The sequence below is a fragment of the Dipodomys ordii genome, unplaced genomic scaffold (genome assembly GCF_000151885.1).
Source record: "Dipodomys ordii isolate 6190 unplaced genomic scaffold, Dord_2.0 Scaffold60, whole genome shotgun sequence".
Lineage (NCBI taxonomy): Eukaryota > Metazoa > Chordata > Mammalia > Rodentia > Heteromyidae > Dipodomys > Dipodomys ordii.
Genome location: NW_012267276.1, coordinates 3400505 through 3422873, shown reverse-complemented (window position 1 = coordinate 3422873; position 22369 = coordinate 3400505). Strand labels below are relative to the sequence as shown.

The 22369-nt window shown below is 38.5% G+C and overlaps 1 protein-coding gene and 1 long non-coding RNA gene across 2 annotated transcripts in view; one reads left to right on the top strand and one right to left on the bottom strand.

The window, feature by feature from the left end:
- Positions 1–22369, bottom strand: part of Kcnh8 (potassium channel, voltage gated eag related subfamily H, member 8) — a 404007-nt gene that overhangs the window by 263921 nt on the left and 117717 nt on the right. The gene's annotated exons all lie outside the window — the stretch shown is intronic.
- Positions 376–20863, top strand: LOC105989884. Its single transcript, XR_001175276.1, has 3 exons — positions 376–460; positions 15739–15746; positions 20854–20863. It is a non-coding gene; the product is annotated as an uncharacterized LOC105989884 (long non-coding RNA).

The window sequence follows — 22369 nt, the reverse complement described above, 5'->3', positions numbered from 1 at the left end:
TTACAAACCAGGGGAAGGTTCCAGAGCTGCAATGGAGATTCTAGTATACATATATAATACATATACAATATATAATATGTGTATATATTGTTGTAAAGGTGAGGTACAATGGGGTTAGTTACATAAACTGGGTAATGAGTACATTTCTTTTTGAACAATGTCACCCCTTCTCTCACTCTCCCAGTTTTTCTCTGTCATTCCCACCCATAAGTTATATAGTTCATTTTCAACATAGTGTCTAGTGAGTACACTGCTGCATCTGCACCTTTTCCTCACCCTTTCTGTGCCCCATTTTACCCTTCCCAAAACAGATAAACTCACAAATAAGTCAAAAGCTATAGAAAACAAAAACAGCAACAAGAATAAAACAACTCATTTCCATTTCTTGGAGTTCATTTTGATTACTATTTATTATGATCATATACACATAGCTACTGAGTCTTTGTGATTCTCTCTCACTGTGTTAATGTCTAGAGAACTGTATAATTTATTATGTCCTGGTACATTGTTATCTTTTACCACATTCTAGCTATCACAAAATGAGGGAAGCCATGAAGCCTGTATTTCTTTGAGTCTGGCTTAGTTTGCTTTAACTAATGAAGATTCTTCTTTCTTCACTGGTATCCTCTGCTAAGAATGATATTAATGATTCTCCAGTAAAGTATCAGATAAAGGATTCATTGTTCTGTTATGAACACCTCTCTGTGGACTTGTTTAATTTAGTCTATACAGGTTGTAAGCTTTTTCTCAGTACCCATTAATTTGACTTTTAGTGGAAACCCTTTCTAAATGCCCCCAGGACACCAATGGACCAAAATGAATGGGAACCCCAGCTTTTCTGTAGCAGGGTTGGGTAGAATGGCTTAGACAGGAGATGAACTGGAGCTGAACGAGCTGGAGATCTTCGAGAACAGGACAGAGGCTACAAATAACCTTCATTTCAATGCTGAATGGAAAACAAGGGCCTCAGAAAGCAGTGTGTTTGAAATTTCTTTCTGTGAAAATAAAAATGGAGCTAAGATGAAGCACAGTGGTAGAAAACTGGCTGCATGCACAAAGCTCTGGTTTGAACCTCAGAACAACAACAACAACAACAAAGGAACAGCAGAATACATATAAAATATTAATATTGATTGAATGTGTAATTGTAATTCATTCTCATTTCTTTCCAAACATGTCTACGTTTAGATTTTTTTCAAGTATACGTAAAGAATACAAGTGAAATTCTGATAAGTCTAGAGATTTGAGATTGAAGTGGTTTAATTGGAATTGGTTCAAGATTGGCACAACAAGAGGTCCTATATCTGGGGAGATCACTATTTGAGACATTAGCCATGATTTAAAAGAGAACTTCAAACATAGTCCACTTTAATCATTGTTAAAAGTTTTATGTTTAAAAGCAAAAGATTTATATGGTCTGAGAGAAACCAGAGTACTGTTGGTGGGAGTGTAAAATTGTTCAACCACTCTGGAAAGCAGTATGGAGGTCCCTCCAAAGACTAAACATAAAGCTCCCCTATGACCCAGCAATCACACTTCTGGGCATTCACTCAAATGACCACAAACAAGGCCATACTAAAGCTACTATCACAACCATATTCACTGCAGCATTATTTACCATCGCTAAGATATAGAACGAACCCAGATGCCCCTCAGATGAATGGATCGAGAATATGTGCATATATACACAATGCAATTCTATGCTTCTAACAGAAAGACTGACATCATCCCACTGGTAAGAAAATGTAAAGACTTGGAAAAAATCATATTAAGTAAGCCTGATCCAAAGAAACAGACTCCATGGTTTCGCTCATCTGTAATAATTAGTATGTCTACAATAGTCCTAGAAGAGGATCACAATAGCTCAATAGCTATGTATATATGATCACATAAGATGATGCTAAGTGAAATGAACTCCAAGATATGGAAACAAGAGGATTTTCTTTGTTGTTGTTTTTAGGTGTACTACGTGAAGTTATTTCTTTTTTCTTTCTGTTTTTTTCTTTTTTGTTCCCCTTTGGTTTATCCCTTATTGTGACTGCATTTGATTTTGGTACCCTGTGTATTGTATAAGCATTTATCTGAAATAGAGAAGGGAAGAGGAACAACAAAATGGTGAGACAAAGGACAAAAGGTGAACCATGCAATAGTGATGCTCAAAAGACAATATGTGGGAAATGAACTTTACAACTTGTGGGGAGGTACTGGGCGGGGTGCGAAGGGGAGCAAAAGTGGGAGAATAATGAGGAAGGGGATAACAAGGTTCGAGAAGAAATGTACTCACTACCTTACATATGTAACTCTAACCTCTCTGTACTTCGCCTAGACAATAAATTAAATTTAAAAAGAAGTATTAGGTTAAGTCAGAATATCTCTAAAAAGTGATCAGAGAAGGAGGAAAGGAAGAAGGGAGGAAAGGAAAAGAAAATCAAGTGATACTGAACTGATTTGTATGAAAGAAGGTTTCTCTTTCTGTTTACTCCAAGTTTACTTTCTTTAAAAAAAGAATATATGGGCTGGGAAGATGGCTCAGTGGTACAGTGCTTGCATTGCATGCATGAGGCCCTGGGTTCGATTCCTCAGCCCCACATAAACAGAAAAGGCCAGAAGTAGCACTGTGGCTCAAGTGGTAGAGCACTAGCCTTGAGCTGAAAAACTGAGGGACATCACCCAGGCCCAGAGTTCAGGCCCCATGACAGACAAAAAAAAAAAAAGAATATATTAGGGTTGGTAATGTGGCTTAGTGACAGAGTGCTTGCCTAGCATGCATGCTTCTAGAATGTAGTCAATTTGGTTCATATGATAAACAAAGAGAATTCTTGCCTATCATTAAAAGGATTGCCGATGGAAATACAGAACCAGCTGGGATTAGTTTAGAGTAGAAAGCTGAAAAATTAAGTGTTGCTCAATAATCAGTCCAGAAGAAGAGCTCACGCAATATAGGACACACAGAGAATTGCTGGTAAGACCTGTCATTAGCTAAGCATCTACTATGTGATCTATACTATGTATCATATCTAAACTCACCACTGGTCAGTTATGACCCACACTTGGAACCATACTTAAGAGTTGTAGAAATTGAACTATGTATCAATTTTTTTTCAGGTTTAACAGCCAGCCAATGTCAAAGACTAGAATTTACACACAAGTATGAGTTTGATTTTCTAATTTACTTTACTATAATAGTTTGGGAATGACACTGTTCTGTGAACAATTGAGTTTCATTTTCATTCATTCTCTTTTCTTACAGGGCTTAAAATTTTTTCCTGCTGTAAAAGAAAAAGTGGGACAAAGGGTGAGTTAATGCAGCAGTGATATTCGCCAGACACTCTGAACGTTACAACTTGTGGGATGATGAGGGTAGGGATGGCATTGTTCCAAAAGAAATGTACTCAGTATCTGAAGTATGTAACTGTAACCCCTCTGTACATCACCCTTACAATAAAAAAGAAGAGGAAAGAGAAAAGGTGAAGAAAGGTCTTTGGATAATCCACAAATCTCACTTTCAGCCCCCAAAAGAGTATAACCTCTTTTTGAAATGAAGGTTCACTATTTCAGTTTAGGACTGGAACTTACACTTTGTTAAGGTACTTGTGCTTTTCAATTTTAGAATTGGTTTGTGTATCCAATGGTCAACTAGAATTAGAAAAACACTAGTGGTAACTTCCATCTCCAGATAAGAAAGAGGGAGTATAGGAATACAAACATCATGATTATAGTCTCCAAGTATAGGTGCGTCTTTTGACAACATTCATGGGCTTGAGCAGTAACCAAGCTTCTGTTTTATTCTTTTAGGAAGCTCCTGAAATTGTGTTTGGTGTACCCTGGCAGCTCTGTGTAGGGCCCACAGAAACATCTCTTAACCTTATGACTAAGACTGGAAATAATAAATGGCCTTGAACCTTCATCAAGGTCTGAACTATGGCCAGAAGTGATTGATAATTGTGAAAGACCAGAAAAAAAACAGGTCTAATTTGGCAGGTTGGTAGTTTCATGATTGCTACTTCTGTCTGAGGATAGGCACTAAAATTAACTCATTTCCCTTGATACTTGATTTTAAGAAAACAATGTAAGATTTCATCAAACTAGTGGTTGTTCCATGAAAAAGACCTTGATTTAAATGAGAATCTGAGGACTACATTAACTCTCTTTGATTACACAAGGCTTTAGTTAAAGGAATCTATAGCCTTTTTTTAGGGCAATGGTAACAATTGTTGGTTCTAATAAACACATGTATTGCCTACATGAACTCAGCATGGTGCCTGGAACCGGCATTCTGGGGAAACCTAGTTTAGGACCCAAATGAAAATATTTTTATGACAAGAAATTGGACAGAAAGTTGTTAATATATTCATCAGGGAAACCATTGTTCTGCTTGTTTGGATATGTTAGTAAATAAAATAGAATAGAGCTTTGCTTATGCCCTGAAAGAACTTACTTCTTGAGTCACAACCCTAGTCCAAAATGAAAGTAGAGTGCCTGTTTAGCAAGCACAAGGTCCTGAGTTCAAACCCCAGTACTCCCCCCCCAAAAAAAACCAACACAAAACAAAATTAAAACAGCAACAACACTACATTCTCTTTTAAAGAGAAAATAACAAACTATACCTGTGACAGATAAGTCCAAAGATCTTAAAATGCTACAGAAAAATGAAAAATAAGGGAGAGAGTAATAGGAACCATTATAACCCAAGGACTACATCTGCATACATGAAGATAGAATAAGAAACCCATTATTTTTAGAAAAGAGGTGGGGATAAGAAGAAAGTGATAAGATACATTCCAGATACATTATTTGTTTTTATGGAACCATCCCAAGAAAAATCTCTCTGATCTCTCTGTATAATTAATATATTCTAATAAAAAAGAAAGAGTAGTAGAGCAGGATGAGTATACAAGAAGAAAAGGCAGGACTTCATGACAATTCTCAAATTGTTCATGAAAGTGTTCTTAATATTGCTTCTGAATATTGATGAGTTACCAGTGTACTATTTCAGGCCCATTTAGCTATAAACCATGAGAAGACTATGATGAAGGTTTGAGATCCAAAAAGGAGAGAAGGAAGAAATGTTGGACCAAGTGCTTTGAGTCACAGGGCAGATCTCAGTTGAGCAAGGCCATCAGGAGACATTGGGCTGAGGAACAGGGTTGACCTTACCTGCATCACTCATTCATTGATTGGAAGTATTCCATGGCAAGTCTGGCTCTATGCCAACAGAGTGAGGTGTTTTATAACATAGCAATTGTGACTATCAGCCAACTATCTTCCTATAAATGGATGGATGAGTGGCACCTTCTCTTGGTTGCCTCACTGGTATAGACAAGAACTCATTTTTCTCAGAGTACCATCCATGACTTCTTTTTCTATCATACCTCCAAATGATTAGGGACCAAACCTCTCCTCTGTATGTGGCCTTCATGGAAGCATCCATCCCACCTGACGCTCTGACTAAAACTTCAGGGCAAATAAGCCATGCTAGATGAATCAGTTTTTTCCTTACTAGATCATCAAAGGAAGAGAAATCTTTACTGTTGTTCCTGCTATCTAGACCTCACACAAAAAAAGCCTTGTTGCCTTTTTCATTACTTTCTTTGCTTCTGTAAGTTATACGATCATATGTTCTCAATAAATTATTATTTTGCCTAATAATCAGAATCAATTTATGTTGCTAACAAAGAATCCCAACTAACAGTGTTATATTTAGAAATAGAGACTCAAGATGTACTGGGGAAAACACAGAGCCAAGATGCCATTTTATGTGGCCAAGTCCTGGACTTTTCCATCTGAATATCCTCATCTGTTATTTTTATATTTCCAACATACTTACATACTGGATATAAAGCTACTTTTCATGGCTAAGAGATTTTAAAAGGTTAGGATTAAGATCTGTGAAGTTGTTCATATATTTTTAAAAAGCTGCATAAAGGAATTTGGCTGCACAGATAATGTTTTGATTCTTTTTTTTTTTTGGTTGGTTGTGGGGCTCGAACTCAGGGCCTGAACACTGTCCTTGAGCATTTTGCTCAATGCTAGCACTCTACCACTTTGAATCACAGCACCACCTCCAGTTTTCTAGTGGTTAATTCGAGATAAGAATCTCATGGACTTTCCTGCCTGGGCTGGCTTTGAACCTCAATCCTTGGATCTCAGCCTCCTGAGTAGCTAGGATTACAGGTGTGAGCCACTGGCACCCAGCAACATTTTGATTATTTCACTATGAAAATTATCAGGTACAACTCTGACTCAGTACTAACATTTGTGAAAGCAGTGAGGTAGGACAAGAATTTATTATAATAGATTATGTCTTTATGTATGAGATAATTAATAATTTTAGTGAAGGAAATACACATCACACAAACACTTTGAAAAATAGAGAATTTAGCATTTCCTTGAAAAGTTCATTTACTATCAAATTGAAACTGGCAAGGTCACTTTAGTTTGCTGGAGCTAGAAAAAGCCTTTGAGATGATGAGATGGAATTCTTTAGAGTAAAGAAGAAAAGCCTGAGTTTAGAGTAGTTCAGTAAACTGTATGGGTCAGAGATTAATTACTGGATAACTTGGGATGAGGTAGTTTTCCTATAACTCAGGTTCATGAGTAGTCTGCTATATTTCTTCAGACATTAAAAACAAGTAATAAAGGAATTATTATGAAAGCATGACCAAGACTTGATATCTTAAAAGAAGTGATATTTTCATGTAATGTTGATATTACTGGTAAAAAAAAAGTTAAAATGTGTAACAAATGCAGCATCAATCAAGTCCTTTTTTTTTTCCAGTCGTAGGGCCTGAACTCTGGGCCTGGATGCTGTCCCTCAGCTCTTCAGCTCAAGGCTAGTGCTCTACCAGTTGAACCACAGTGCCACTTCTGGCTTTTTCTGCTTATGTGGTGCTGAGGAATTGAACCTAGGGCCTCAGACATGAAAAGCAAGCACTGTATCACTGAGCCATCTTCCAGCCCAAGTCCTTTTTTTTAGGCAATTAGGTTTAAAATTAGATTCTGTGCTTAAAAAACTGGGAAAATACAATTTTACAGTCATGGAAAGTATGTCCTCTAACAGATACATTGATATGAGAATTAGCAATAAAGAACTTTGAATTAAAAAGGATAAAGAATATATCTTTCAGCATACAAATCTGTGATTATAGTTTTATGTGGCAATTTAGCACTTTCCAAGAACATACAGTCAGCAAACATACCGAGCATCATGCAAACTCAACTTTCAATACAGACTTGAGAATGCTGTGCCAGATTGCTCTGAGTCATAACTTGGCAGACATGGGAGGCAACATTCCACAACTTACTGCCTCTCCTCCAAAATGCAGCGGACACCTGCACCTGCCAGAATTCGTGGCTAAACTCTAGTTCCTAAGTAAGCACTGCTAGACCCAGATTACTGAGGTGAGCTATTAATTCTAACCAGCTCCTCTTCAGATTACTTCCCAGACACCTGTCCTCAAGCAGACATCATTTTGAGACAAATTTTTCTCATTAGCTCCCATATGATTAAAGGAACAAGAAGACAGCCTGGCCCTGATGGCTCACACCTGCAATCCTAGATACTCAGGAAGCTGAGATCTCAGCATCAAGGTTTGAAGCCAGCCAAGCCAAAAAAGTCTGAAAGACCCTTATCTTCGATTAACCACAAAGAATCCAGAAGTGGAGCTGTTGCTCAAATGGTAGAACACTAGCCTTGAGCCCAAAAGCCAAGAGACAGCACTCAGGCCCTGAGTTCAAGCCCTAGGATTGGTGGGTGGCAGGGGGTGGGGGAAGAGAACATATTAAACCTGTATGTATGTGCACTTAATACACAAAAGAATTCTTAACAGTAAAGGCTCCATTTGGATAGTCAACCTAACAGATTGGGTTATTTAACTTCAGAGGTTAGCAAACATTTTATAACAAACCAGAGAGTCAATATTTTGGGACATAAAGTTTATGTGGTATTTGTCTCAGCTACTCAGCTCTGCCATTATACTGCTAAAACAGTGATACAGAAGCAAATGAGCATGGCAGTTGTCCAATAAATTTTCATTTACTAAAACAGACATCCTGACAGAAACAGGCCATAATGTGCCACTCTTGATGTAGAAATCTCCAGATTATTGTACACTATGGGTCAGATCTTGATTTCTGGTGCTTGAGACCACCAAGAATACTTAAATACAATTTTGATAGTATTTACGAAGCACTGTTTGTTGGTACAAGAAGCATATAGCCTTTTTACAGACCGAAAATGGTGCCTTGTAAAAGACAAGTAAGACAAATTATTTTCTCAAATAAAGGCTATGTTTTTCCTTTCCCATTTGATGATGAGAATATATTTAACTATCAATCCATGAATAGGTGCTATGTTGGTAATTATAACTTGAGTAGCAGCATTACAAGTTGTATCTAAAGGCAAAAATGAATATAATTTAGAAACTTAAAAGAGTGAAATGAAAGGTTGTGATCAAAGATCTATACAGTCAGGTCAGTGTAAGTAGAAATCCAAAAAATTTAAACACTTTTTTTCCATTCTGGCAATAATTTTATGCAAAGAGAAGAACAGGTAATTTTTAAGTCATTACAGACATTATGCACAATGAAAAACCTTAAGTAGTCAGGGACTTTTTTTAACCTTGAAACACATCTTGAGTTTAACATTTTCTTTTAATACTATCTGTTCTTAGTAGCATTGTTAACAAGAATTCTTTTGTGGTTTCAGTTCTAGTACATTTCTGAAACAGTGTCTTTTTTAGGTAGTGGAACATGATGTTTCAAGGGATAATTGACTGAGTCCTAAACTGAAGAATTCTGGGAAAGTAGAAATTACAGAAAGATGGCCTCCCTCATCATAGAGGAAATCAGCTCTCTAGAAATAACTTGGTTATATTATCCATCCGTAGGGATGCCTTGTCATAAGGTATTTTCTTGAATCCAGTCATTTTTCATACCATCCATCTTAGATCTTATCAACAGTATAAACTGATGTATAATAACCAAGTGCAAACATGCACATGAAAACCAAAAGTCATGATGCAGTACTTCTTCCTCTGTTATAACCCAACCTACAAACCCATATGCTTAATAGAGTAAAATTCCAGGTTAAGTGATTTCTACATACATTTTAGTGCTATGATCAAGCAAGATCACCTAGTCCTGGAACTCCAGCTGCTATACCTCTGAAATCAATTTTAAATCTAGTCCCTTTTCCATTTTCACTGGCTAAAGTCTAGATTAAGCCAGGACTTCTCAACCCTTTGTGGATATCAGACTCAGCTGGAGGGCATAGAAAAGCACACACTGCAGAGCCATGCTCCCAAATTTGGTTCAGAAGTTTGGGTAGAATCCCATAAATTACATCACTCACATGTCTCAGGAGATGCCAGTGCTGCTGGTCTTCAGTTTTCCTACTGATCATCATTCCTTATATGGATCCCCTGCCTCACGTGGGAGCAAGAATAATCTTTGTAAAATGAAGTATTTGTACTGTGACTTTATTGCTTGCAATGCTTGAAATCACTTTGGTAACTGTAATTGATTGGTCAGGCACTACAATGCTACCAAACCCTATATAATCTGCTTTACCTACTTTATTGCACTTGTATGATGCTGGGCTGCCTGTCTGCTAGCTACACTAATCTTACCTAGATTTTTCAAATGAGATAGACTCCCCCAAGACCTTTGTATATGCAACTCTTTTTGCCTACGATTTTTTCTTCCTTCCATTTAGTCAATGTAAGTTCTTCCTTCTTAAATTCAACTCAAAAAACTTCCTTTAATGAAACCTTCCTTATACCTCATATTTGACCAGATCTCCCTTATATATCCTGCATTTTTTTCTAAACTAAACAGGTTCAAGAAAACAAAGACTATGTCATTCTTGTACTTGTACTCACTCCAAACAAAGAAGGGCATTTGGTCAAAATATAGTAGGCACAACAAACGATGTACAAAACATCATTCAAAGAAATATGTTAATTCCTCTAAGATGTGTCCAAACTTTGAGATAAATGATATTACTGCTTACAAAGATACTCTTGTCAAATACTATGCAAAACATTTTTATAATCAATATTTCCTTTAATCCTTTAAAGCAGCTGTTACTGATGGAAGAGAAAGCCAAGGCTTTCTAAACTTCCCCAAAGCACATAGTTCATTAAGCAATGGAAATTTTTTGTTTCTTGATTTTGGATGAGCAGATAGAAGTCTAGACTGCCACTCTTTACAACAAGCATATATATGATTCCTCATCTTTTCATAGCTTGCTTCCAACTGTCTGGTTTTCTTACCTGCATTAAGATATAGATTTCTTCTTGGCTTTTATAGGAAAGATTAAGTATTGAAGAGTTAAATAGTGTGGTTAGCTAAAAGCACATGCAGCATGTTACTGACTGGACAGAACTTGAACTTACAAAAACCTTGCACACAAAGGTCACAATTTTCTCCACATTAGCAGACTGAACTTGCCAAAAGCTGCTTTTTTAACACAAGTTTTCATTTCATTTTTGTTCTCAAATATGCATCCAAAACGTGAATGCATCCTGCCAACTTGCTAACAGCCAACAATCGAATTATTTCTCCGAGAGATCTCTTTCAGCTTTGGAAGATAGCTTCAGAAGAAGAGCTCCTAGGGAGCTCAATACTACTTCTTTTCACTTTCAGCGTGGTCATCCATGGTCCATTGTCTTCATCACCAAGGACAGAAATTCCTGAGTTCTGTGCAAGTGGCTGGTACTGTTCTGCATTCTCTGCTGACGGGCTCTCCAGCCATATTCACCTTACTTTTTCTTGCCAGTGTGCTCTAGGGACCCATTCCTCTCTCTTGGCTGCCTTATCTGTTTGCTCTCTTTTATCCCAGTATTGGTCCAGTCTCTCAGATGCAATTATGATGGACAGGTTCAGGGTAGAGCAAAGAGACATTAATGGATAACACCCAGATGTCAATCTCATATTCTAAATTAAGATGCCTTAAGCTAACTTGGCCATTTCCCAGAGGGTTGGGAACATCTATCCGTGAAGGTTGAGAATTGAAAGAGATTCTTTAAGTAGAAAAGAAGAAAATATTCCCCAAATAAAATCTTATGTCACAAAATGGAAAGAAAAGGGAGCACCAGTGCCAGGTGTATGGAAAATATAAAGAAAAGGTCACCATGAAGATGAACTTGAATTGAGTCATGATGGTTGTATTAGCTACTGTCAGAGTGAGAATTCAGAGTGGAGAGTAATATTCTTAGTCGGGGGACAACCTAACAATGAGACTCAGAGGACCTGGCACTTTGGGAATAGATGACTGAATGGCTATTATGTTTGTGGCCTACATCATGGGCATATGTATTGTGCAATCACCAAGAGCCTATGATCAGAAGGGCCCCATATTTTCATTTCATGTTCTGCCCTTGCTGTCTTCACATTCCTTAGTAATCTTTCAATAAAAATGGTCTGCAGTGGGCTCTGTAGCTTATGTGGCTGGACCGGATAACTGGCTGTTGACCCATGTTTCAATTTTCTCATTAAATATCTACATGATACTGAATCTCTTTTTAAGAAGATAAGCAGACAAACACAGATCTTCCCTACCACCCAGCTGTGCCACTCCTGGGAATCCATCCAGAACATCACAAGCCAGGATACCACAAAGACACTTGTACATCCTATAATAGATAAGTAGATTTCTTTTTAAATGTGGTGCCTACACACAGTCATTAAAAAGAATAATGTATCATTTGCAGGGAAGTAGATGAACCTAGAACAAATTATGTTAAGTGAGGTAAGCCAAGCTCAGTCAAACGGCTCATGTTTTCTCTCATATGTGGAAGCTAGATCTAAAATACACTGGAATATAATAAATCATACAAGTCTCTAGGCATTCATGGAGGAGCACAAACTCATAATGCCCATGGTGCAGCTGATCATACAAAGTAATATTTAATGAAATGAACTTCAGGAAGTAAAAACAAGCTTTTTTTTCTTTTTTGCTGTTTTGTTTTCCTTTGTCTTGTTTATCTGTCTTTAGGAGGGTAAGGGGAACACAGAAATGGAGGGACAAAGGGTGAATAAATGAAGCAGTGGTACTCACTAGACAATATGTTGAAAATGAACTATACAACTTGTGGGTGGGATGGGAGGGAAAAGTGAAGAAAGAGAGGAAGGGGGCTCAAAAAGAAATATACTCCTTACCTAACTTATGCAACTTGAAACCCTCTGCATATCACCTTTAAAACATTTTTAGAAGAAGGCAAAGGGAGGTAAAAGGTAAAAGAAAAAGAGTTGTTTAACTTGGGAATATACTTACTGAGCCATAGAGAACTGAGATCCTACTCTGAACTTTTCTGAATCTAACTGTTGTTCACTGTAACCTTCAAGGCTAGTTTTAAACTTGAGTGTAAGTAAGTGTAACAGGAGAACCTATCCCAGGACATGGTCCTCCCTCTCCCTGTCATTTCTTCCCACTACTGAGACAATCTTTCAAATGAGAAGTACTCTTATTGGAAAGGGAACTTCTTTAGCTCCAAAGAGCTTCCAACATTGTGGTTATATTTTCTTTCTGGTTTGTAAAGAATAGCAACAGGGTCAAGAACATGAAATGTCTCTTCAAGACAACAATCCCTGGGAAGCATTCCATCTACTCTCACAGATAAGAGATGCAGGCAGGGAGCATGGTGGAGGGAGCCATGGGCTTCCCAAGTAAGAAGTTTGGGTTTGCCATGGTGTGATTATGGCTTGGTGTTTCACAGTTAAAGGGTCAGGAGACAGACAGTCAGGACTTGGATCCCAGCCTTTCATTTAACTTCAGTGTGATTCAGTATCTTTAATGGTGAAATGGGATGTCAGTAGGATTTGCTTCAAAGAGTTAATGAAAGGATTAACTGAAGTCACAAGAAGATCACTCACAAAGAATGCTTAGTAAATGTTAGCTCTTCCTCTTTTATGAAGTTATCTTTTCTCAGGAAGGTGTCGAGTATGATGTGGAAGGGGTAACACATAGAGGAATCTAGTTATGCAGTTAAGAGAGAACACTAATATTTGACAGGAAGGGCTAAGCAGTGTCTGAAGAATGCTGGGAGCCTGATCAGCATGAAGCCTGCTTTTGTTCTGAGCGTCCAGGCTGAAGAGCATAGGCTATCACAGAGCACTTCAGTGACTGGACTGGCGCAAATCCTCTACTAATTGAAAAATACTACCTTAACCATGATCACAGAAAGAGAATAGGCTCTCTCTTTGAGTGGCTCGTTCTGATCTGAGTGGCAGAAGGGGAAAGCTGCCTACACTTCCAAGCACAAAGCCTGAATACATGCAAGCAGGAAAGAGGAGTTACAAGGCCCACTCCGCATACAGCTCACACATGCTACCCACGAGCATGGTTTTTTCTGAGCCCTTTGTCTCCCTGTAGGTATCATAGTGAAGTTGTTTACTATCTGTGAGATTCACCTGTGGAATGTAAAAGATACAGGAAGAAGTTACACTAGAAAACCATCACCTCCTCTTCTCCCTGTCCCCACACACAGAATCTTCAGCCAACCCATCCAGAGTAATGTATGTGTTCCATTTGAAGTCATGCAGTCTCAGGGGAATCAAACCAGAGAAAGCAATTGGGAGTCCATAGTGACATAGACCTATTCTTCTCTCATACACTTAGTGGAGAAAAAAGTACGGTACTTATTTGATAGCACCTACAGGCTTAATGGGAACAGCTGAGTTTATAAGCATCGGAATGAAATTCTCTGCATACTTGTGACCACAGACATACAGACTCAACAAACATGTTACACTATATATCATGTGGAGGCATATTACATGGCTGTACATTCTCCACTGTTCTTAATATCAAGAGTTTGGATCTAGAGCTTCCTTTCTAATGAGGGCACTTTGGCTCCACTAGTCAGTGTGGTATGGTAGAAATCATGCTATGGGTCTCCCTGGATGAGGTCACAAAAGGTCTTGCAGCTTCTGCTTGGTTCATCGAATGCTAGACAACCAGGCTTTCCCCAGCAAAAAGGCCACATCTGGACTCTTTATCTTCACTGATCCTAGGCTGCCAAGATGCTATTCCTAAGTAGGCCTTCTTAGATCTCTAGAAGTAAAGCATTTTACATGAAGATGCTTTTTTCAACTAATTACCATCAAAAAACCAACCTGCTTTACTAACTCCACAGAGATGAAAAATTATCTGCCTGAGCTCAGACTGAATCTAACTCACACATTTATAGGCTATATTAATAACTATTTTAAGCAACTAAGATATAAGTTTTTACATGGCAATAGATAATTGCAATACTAGAAAATTATACTGTGCTTTCTTTTTTTTTTTTTTTTTGGTCGGTCGTGGGGCTTGAACTCTGGGCCTGGGCGCTGTCCCTCAGCTCTTCAGCTCAAGGCAAGCACTCTACCACTTGATACAGCGCCACTTCCAGTTTTCTGGTGGTTTATTGGAGACAGGAGTCTCACGGTCTCTCTTGTACGGGCTGGCTTTGAACCACGATCCTCAGATCTCAGCCTCCTGAGTAGCTAGGATTACAGGTGTGAGCCACCAGTGCCCGGCTATACTGTGCTTTCTTAACTCTACCAGTTTATCAGAATATGGTAACATTCATACCACAGGAAAAAAAACACACACACTTCAGGGTCTCAACTTCTATAATTATTCAGGAAGATTCACTTTGAGATCTTTACAAATATTTCTAAAATTCAACAGAAATCTCTCCACAAACTAGCCCTGCTGACTTCCAAGGATGCAAGAATAAAATTTCTGCATTGTTTTCCAGGGTCTTGGGAGATGTTCTCAATTGCTGCCAATCCCTAATCCCTTCCCATGCAGGGAAACTTCAACAGCGTTGATGATTTCAATGTCGTCAGCAACCCTTTACAAAAGAAGTGTTGCACTTACCATTGCATTACCTTCCTCTTGGCTTGCATTGATCTTGTTTTGCTAAAAAAAATTTTTTTTCCACTCCAGGTCTTACTCAAGTTTAGGATAAAGTACCTTTTCTCTCTGTGATCTCCAATTGTGTTTTGCATTTCAAGTTGAAATAGATTTCTAACTGGCCTACTTTAAAACTTGACCACATTTAGAGATTAATGAAGTAACTACAAGCTATGATGATGTTGGAAACTCTTATTTGGTGTCCATACTTTCATGGTTTTTTCTCTCATATTTTTATTATCAAACATGAAATGCACTTTATGGGAGAATTTCATTGCATTATAAAGGATCACTTTTATTTTTCCCTAAAGAATTTTACTGACATGTTCAACATTTGATGCATTAGAAAACATCAAAGAGGCTCTTCTGATTGGAGATAAGGTGACAAAAGGTAAAGCTGAGTCAGGAGACAATCCTGATGCAAAACACTAAGATTTAAGGGGATCATACTGGCAACAGAAAGAAAGAGGATTATGTTTTTAAGAAGTTTAATTCAAACAAGTCTGTGTGTGATAGGGAGAAAAAACAAAAAGACAGAAGACCTTTCATTTCTACTTGGTGTATTTTGTCAAATGGTAGTGCATTTTTGTGAATGGGGAAATTGGTTTGGGAATGAGGAGGATGAACTCATTGTTGATTACGTTGAGTCTGTTATGTTGAGACCATCTAATGGGGAGCATTTATGAAAGCTGGTAGATCAATGGACCCTGGAGTCCAATTTACTCCTTTTCTTGAGAAGGTACATCCACAAGGGTATGAAGGAGGGAGAGGGAGGTGGGGAGTTGGATTGAGAAGCACTGTATGTACGTACATATGTATGGATGGATAGATAGAAGAAAATGTCACAAAAGAAACCCCTCCTGTAGAACTAATATGTGTCATTTTATTTTTATTTATTTTAATAAAGTTAATGTAATTTAATATAATTAATTTATTTTAAAATGTCAATACATTTTCTTTTTAGAGAAAATAGTTCCTTCCTTAGTGGTGATAAAGATTTTCAGGGCACTGCCTTACACTGTACATCTTGGTAGAATTCATTCTGAGAGTTTTATGCTTTTGTTGGTGCTTTGTTGTTGTTGTTTTGAGACAGTTTCTCATTACATGGTCCAAGTTTGCCTTAAACTTATGAACCTTTTGCTTTAGACTTCCAAGAACTGGGATGATAGGAATATGCTATCCATGTTTCTTTCTTCTTTCCTTCTTTCTCTTAATATGGAGGTTGACATGACATACTCTTTGAATCTTATATGAAACCGTTATGTGTGCAATATAAATTTCTTAACAATTAATCACATATGCTATAAATTTAAACTATTAATTTTGAAAATAATACAACATCCTGCAACCCCAAGACTTTGTTTTGCTTCACTGAGCTCCATTCTAAAAAACCAATAGGACATATTCAACTATTTTAAAAACCTACTTCAGAGTCATATTGAACTGAATATAAAAGAAGTCCACTGACAGCATCACTCATACACACACACACACAGACACACAGACACACAGACACACAGACACACACACACACACACACACACACACACACGTCTATATAAATTCAGTGTTAGAAGGACCTTAACAGACCTGTTCACTGAAAGTCTATACACTGAAAACTATAGTACGGTGGTAAAAGAAATTGAACAAGACATTTTTTGGACCAGGTCATCAGATAACTGAATAAAAATATTTGTAAATAAGGAAATATATAGTATGCCAATGGGTTAAAAAGTTAGTATAGAAGGATGACTGAGGAAATAAGCTGAGGACTCTGTATGACCTCACATACAGGCTAAATCATTTTTCTGCCTAATACTTTCTCTTTAGGTAAATGAGATAATTCATTTATTTGAAGGGTTATCTGGAAAATAAAAGGAAATAGTGTAAGTGCTACTCAGCGCTATGTAAATGATATTTAGGTTGGATACAACTTAAATTTCATGGTATACTTTCCTCTCTTTAAACTTTAAATTTTAACAAATGCAATTGCATGTTCATTGTTGTGTTCAATTTGAAGCTAGTTATTCTGGTTCTCCATGCAGAGTAATGATTTAGTCCTTTCTGTGTTTTGGAAAGGGTACTGAGATTGGAACTCAGGACCCTAAGCTGGCTAAGTGGATACTCTCCCAGCCAGCCCTGCTTTTTGTTGGTTATTTTTGGGATGGAGTTTAGCAAATTTTTCTGCCTGGGCTGGCTTTGCATTTTGAGCCTCCAGGTCTGTCTCCTGACTAATTAGGAATACAGGAATGATCCACAATGTCTGAGTAATTTTCTTTTACTCTGGTTTATGAAAATCAAAGAGCATCCACATAAGGAAAAAATATTAGATAGCAATAGTTCAGAAGGTAAGTGAAAATAAGCAACCTCAAAGGTGACATGGAATGAGTTACAGCAGATATCAACCTTCTTATCAACTCAAGGTCTCTTTTATAACAAATACTTGTATCTCCTTTCATGTTTACAAGTGAAAATTTTAATAATGAAACTTGCCTACTTTGTTAGGAGGCAAATTGATTTTCAGAAAATCCGTGAATACATCTTGTGAACAGTAACATAACCTAAAATAAAATGTCACTAACAAAACAGAAAATTAAAGTGGCACTGTGGATCGTAACAAGAATTTCTCAGCTTGACCAACTAGAGTTGATGAGAAGACGACAGTGCTGGGTATCTGGACCATATGTGGAATCAACGAATGCCTAGCTCACAGGTAGACCTTGCAAATGGACAGGCTGTGTCCATGACAAGAACCCCGACAGTGTTGAGCTTTTCTGAACTGGTAGATTTGTGAACAATTTAAAGCTCCATCATCCCTCACTTAACACTCTGATTTTATTCTCAGTGGGAAATCAAGGCCTTCCACTACAATAACAGAAAAAATGTGCAATTAATTCTGGGTTCAGGTAATTAGAAACCAGTGTTTTACTTCCTGGAAAGTGTGATGGGTAGTAGGACATCATACAAGACACAGGGCAAGTCTCTTGCAAGGCTGCCAACCACACTACAGTATATTTAGCATCTCTGAATGATTCCCATGAAATGATGAAAACTTCTTCTCTAATAATGGAGTCAAATATCCCTGGAGATTTGCAAAGTCCTCCTGGGAAGTGAGTGGGATCATCCCTATTTCCACAGAGAATACAGGACTCTCAGAACAAGAGGAAGCAAGCCTCTTTGCTTGTGCATAATTGCTTCTTTACTAGATGATCATGAGCAGGTAACTGAACTTCTCATATAGTGAATGTAACCAAAGGCTCGGTTACATTCCCACATGTGTTAGAGTTCCAATCTAACTATGCTATACTATGACCGTGTTTGGAAATAGAATCTTATTATAAGTAAGTTAGCCTCGCAAGCAGCTTCTGTAAAGATACAAATGAGGATTAGGGTAATAGGCAAAATTTAGATCTAGACATCATGCAGGGAGAAGTCTGTGAAGCCACAGGCAGACATCAGACTGATGCTTCTATAGATAACTGATACCAATGGTTCCCACCAAACACAAAGAGCACATTCCTCCACAGGACACCTGGACAACACAGTAGAAAACTGGATCTTGGACTTCTAGCCTCCAGAGCTGTGAGAGGATATTCTTTTCCTCCCCGTCCCTATCCCTTTATATTTTGTGCCAGTGCTAAGACTTGAACTCAGGTCCTAAACACTGTTTTTCACTCAAAGCTGGCACGCTAGCACTTGAGCTATACCCCAACTTCCAGTTCTTTTCTGGTTAGTTGGAGATAGGAGTTTCACAGATGTGCCTATCCAGGCCAAATTTGAATAATGATCCTCAGATCTCAGATTCCGGAGTACTAAGATTATAGGCATGAACCATGCATGTCTAGCTAGAAATGATGCATTTCTGATGTTTAAGTCACTTAATTTGTAGCACTTTTAATATATAAATATACATACATATATAAATACATATAATAGCCCTAAAACCTAATGTTCCAGGAACACATTTTCATAAAATTATAATAAATTATTTTAATTTCTTCCGAAAGTTTTACTTCTTCAATAGATTTTCTATTCCTGGACACCAAGAAGGCAGGGATCCCCAAGGAAGGCAAGTAATGGTGTTGAAACTACTTAAGAAAGGACTGGAGGAGACGTTATCTGTGGAGGAACAATGTTCAAAAGAACATTTAAGGGATGGGAGTAGTCAAGCAAATCTATCTTCCATGATATAGAGAGGACACAACTAACCACCATTAAAATTTATCTGAGAAGCTAGAGAGAAGGAGGAAACAAATATCCCGGAGTGTCTATTTCAGCTTGAGGGAGCAAGAAATGCAAGAAATAGGGTTTTTTTGTTTGTTTGTTGCTCCTTCCAGAAAACAAAAATCAAAAACAAATGTCTCTCCTTATTTTGGGACTCATGAAGAGAAGCTGTTTGTCAGGCTGACTGTACCAGTATAGAAGTGGCTTTTTGCTTTTGAGGAAAGGTGATAGTACACAGGAATGTATTCTTTTTTTGGGGGGGGGTCCAGTTGTGGGGCCTGAACTCTGGGCCTGGGTGCTATCCCTCAGCTCTTCAGCTCAAAGTTAGTGCTCTACCACTTGAGCAACAGCTCCACTTCTGGCTTTTTTTTTCTTTTTGCTTATGTGGTGCTGAGGACTCGAACCCTGGGCCTCATTCATGCAAGGCAAGCGCTCTACCACTGAGCCACCTTCCCAGCCCAGGAACGTATTCTTAAAAACTCACACTGCTTCTATGCAGCAAAAAGGATAAGCATCCTCACCTATTACTAACCCTAGGAGAGAGAGGAAAATGATAGAAAAACCCAACAGTGAATGCCTTGACCAGGGACATCATCAAAGAGGAGGTGATGATTGACAGAGATGGAAAATAATCACAAGAAACATGGAGAAGTGAAGCCATTTGGGGAACTATCACTAAATCACAAATCTCAGCTGCATACAGCCATGGGGAGCATCAGCTAGATAGGCTGGTCACTAACCAGTTGACCAAGAGGAGTTGTTATGGAAGCTTCCTAAACCACATTAAATGAACAGCAATACTCACAAGACAATATGTTGGGAATCAACTGCACAACTTAGGGAGGGGGAGTGGGGGGGTAACAAATTCAACAAGAAATGTATTCACTGCCTTACATATGTAACTAACCCCTCTGTACCTCACTTTGACAATAAAGTTAATTTTAAAAAAAGAATTTATTTAGATTTTTTTAAAGCAGAAAAAAAGAAAATGATCCTTGTAAGAGAAAAAGAAGAGCCTGGTAATCATAATTTTTTTTAAATAAAAACACCAGGGTCTGGGAAGGTGGCTCAGTGGAAGAGCGCTTGCCTTGCATGCATGAGGCTCTGGGTTTGATTCCTCAGCACCACATAAGCAGAAAAAGCCAGAAGTGGCACTGTGGCTCAAGTGGTAGAGCGCTAGCCTTGAGCTGAAGAGCTGAGGGACAGCGCCCAGGCCCAGCATTCAGACTCACAACCGACAAAAAAAAAAGTAAACAAAAAACAAACCAGACATCCTGGCATGTATGCCTAAGTCCCTCTAACAACCCATTTCAGTTCCTCTCAGCAAACATTTAGCAAACCATCCAGCAAATGCAAATCAAGACTCACGTCTCCAGGCCCTGGGTCTGTGGAAGTCAGTGAGAAATATAGCCTGTGCTTTCAAAGGCTCACAATTGCATGAAGAGACAGATATTCATATAAATAGCTATAATACCTCATGATTAGCATAGAGTAGATAGCAATTTTCAATCATTTGTAACTGGATCAATTAGTTTGCTCAGAATGTCAGACAATTCCCCACAGTGGCTGCTCAGAGGGGACTGGTGCCATGAATGAATTCCACCCACATGAGTCCAAGGCTGCAGGCAGCTAATAAGTAATTGGGTTTAGGAAAGTCATTTGAGTTTTGGTTCCCATCATCCACTTGGCACTTTTTCCCACTTGCGCCTTCAAGGTCCTTCCAGCCTTTGTTCTTGGTGCCTCTTTTCTCCACCTTGTCCTGCACCCTGTCTCACGTAGCATATTTAGATATTCCAGAGTAGCATAAAAAGCAAGATACTCAAATGGATTTGGAGTGCCCTACACGAGAGTTCTATCTACCTTGTACGAGAATGAGTGTGTAGTCAGTGGATACTGCAGACAAAAAGAAAATATCCTTTCTGCTTTGTTCCACAGGATGGTGTGGGTTTTCCTTTTTTAAATCACTCCCTGCCAGTCGGCATCTTCTTTTATCTCGGGCTCTCTTTTCAATGATTATGGCATAATTACACAGAACTCGAATCTTTTTATTTTATCCTATTTGCTAGGTAGGCCTTATCTATTGACGCTGAGAGGAACATGGTGGTCTGACCATGTCCCTGGTGCCAAGGAATGAGGGCATCTTGTTCCAGAAGGGTGTTTTCCAGTATGTCACAATGATTGTGTAACCCCAAATCCACAGGAACAGGCAATGTCCTGTAAGGATAAGCGCACTATCAATGCTGATGAAGCCTCCATGTGCAACCTCCTTTTGTCCGCCTCTCCCTCAATGTCCTCAAAGAATGGAGAGTTCAGATAGAAAGTCCAGGATGCGACTCATCACTTACAAACACAGGAGAGAACCCAACAACAAAGAACCACCGTAAAACATCCTCAGCGATCCCAAATGCAGGAACTCAAAACAGAAATGTCTTAAGTTTTTATCTGAGGTTGAAAGGTGGATCTGTAAATATGCCCCAGTTCTAAATTCCACTATGGCATTGCCTTTGTCCAATGTTTAAAGCTGGCTTTCCAGCTTTGCCTTACTTTTCTGATCCATGTACTTTAGTTTTCTAGGGCTGCCATGAACAAAATGCCACAGACTGGGTACCTTAAACAACAGGAAATCTATTTCCTCACAGTTCTGAATGTCAAAAGTTCAAAATTAAGGTTCCTGTACAATTCATTTCTGCTGAGGCCTCTCTCTTGGGCTTGCAGGGAACTATCTTCCTGATGTACCCTTACATCTCTCCATGTTTCTGGTGCCCCTTTAACTTCTTGGATGGACAGAGGTAATAGTGGATTAAGATACACTCTTAGGCAGGCCTAGTTGACCAAACTTGCCACTGCAGATATTCATGAGGTAGAGTTTAGGATTATTGCAGTATTACAATTTAAGGCTAGTCCAGACCAGCTCCCCACCCTTGCTCCTCTAAAAGTTCATGAGACTCCATCTCAACCAATGGCTGAATACAGTGGTGCATGCTTGCTATGGCAGGTCTGGAGAAAGCAATGACTAGTCACAATGGTATATACCTGTCATCCCCAGTGACATAGGAAGCACAAATTAGAAGCCTAAGCCAGCTCAGGCATAAAGCAAGACCCTACTTCAAAAACGATCAATACAGCCAGGCACCGGTGGCTCATGCCTGTAATTCTAACTACTCAGGAAGCTGAAACCTGAGGATTGCAGTCCAAAGCCAGCCCAGGCAGGGAAGTCCATGAGACTCTTATCTCCAATAA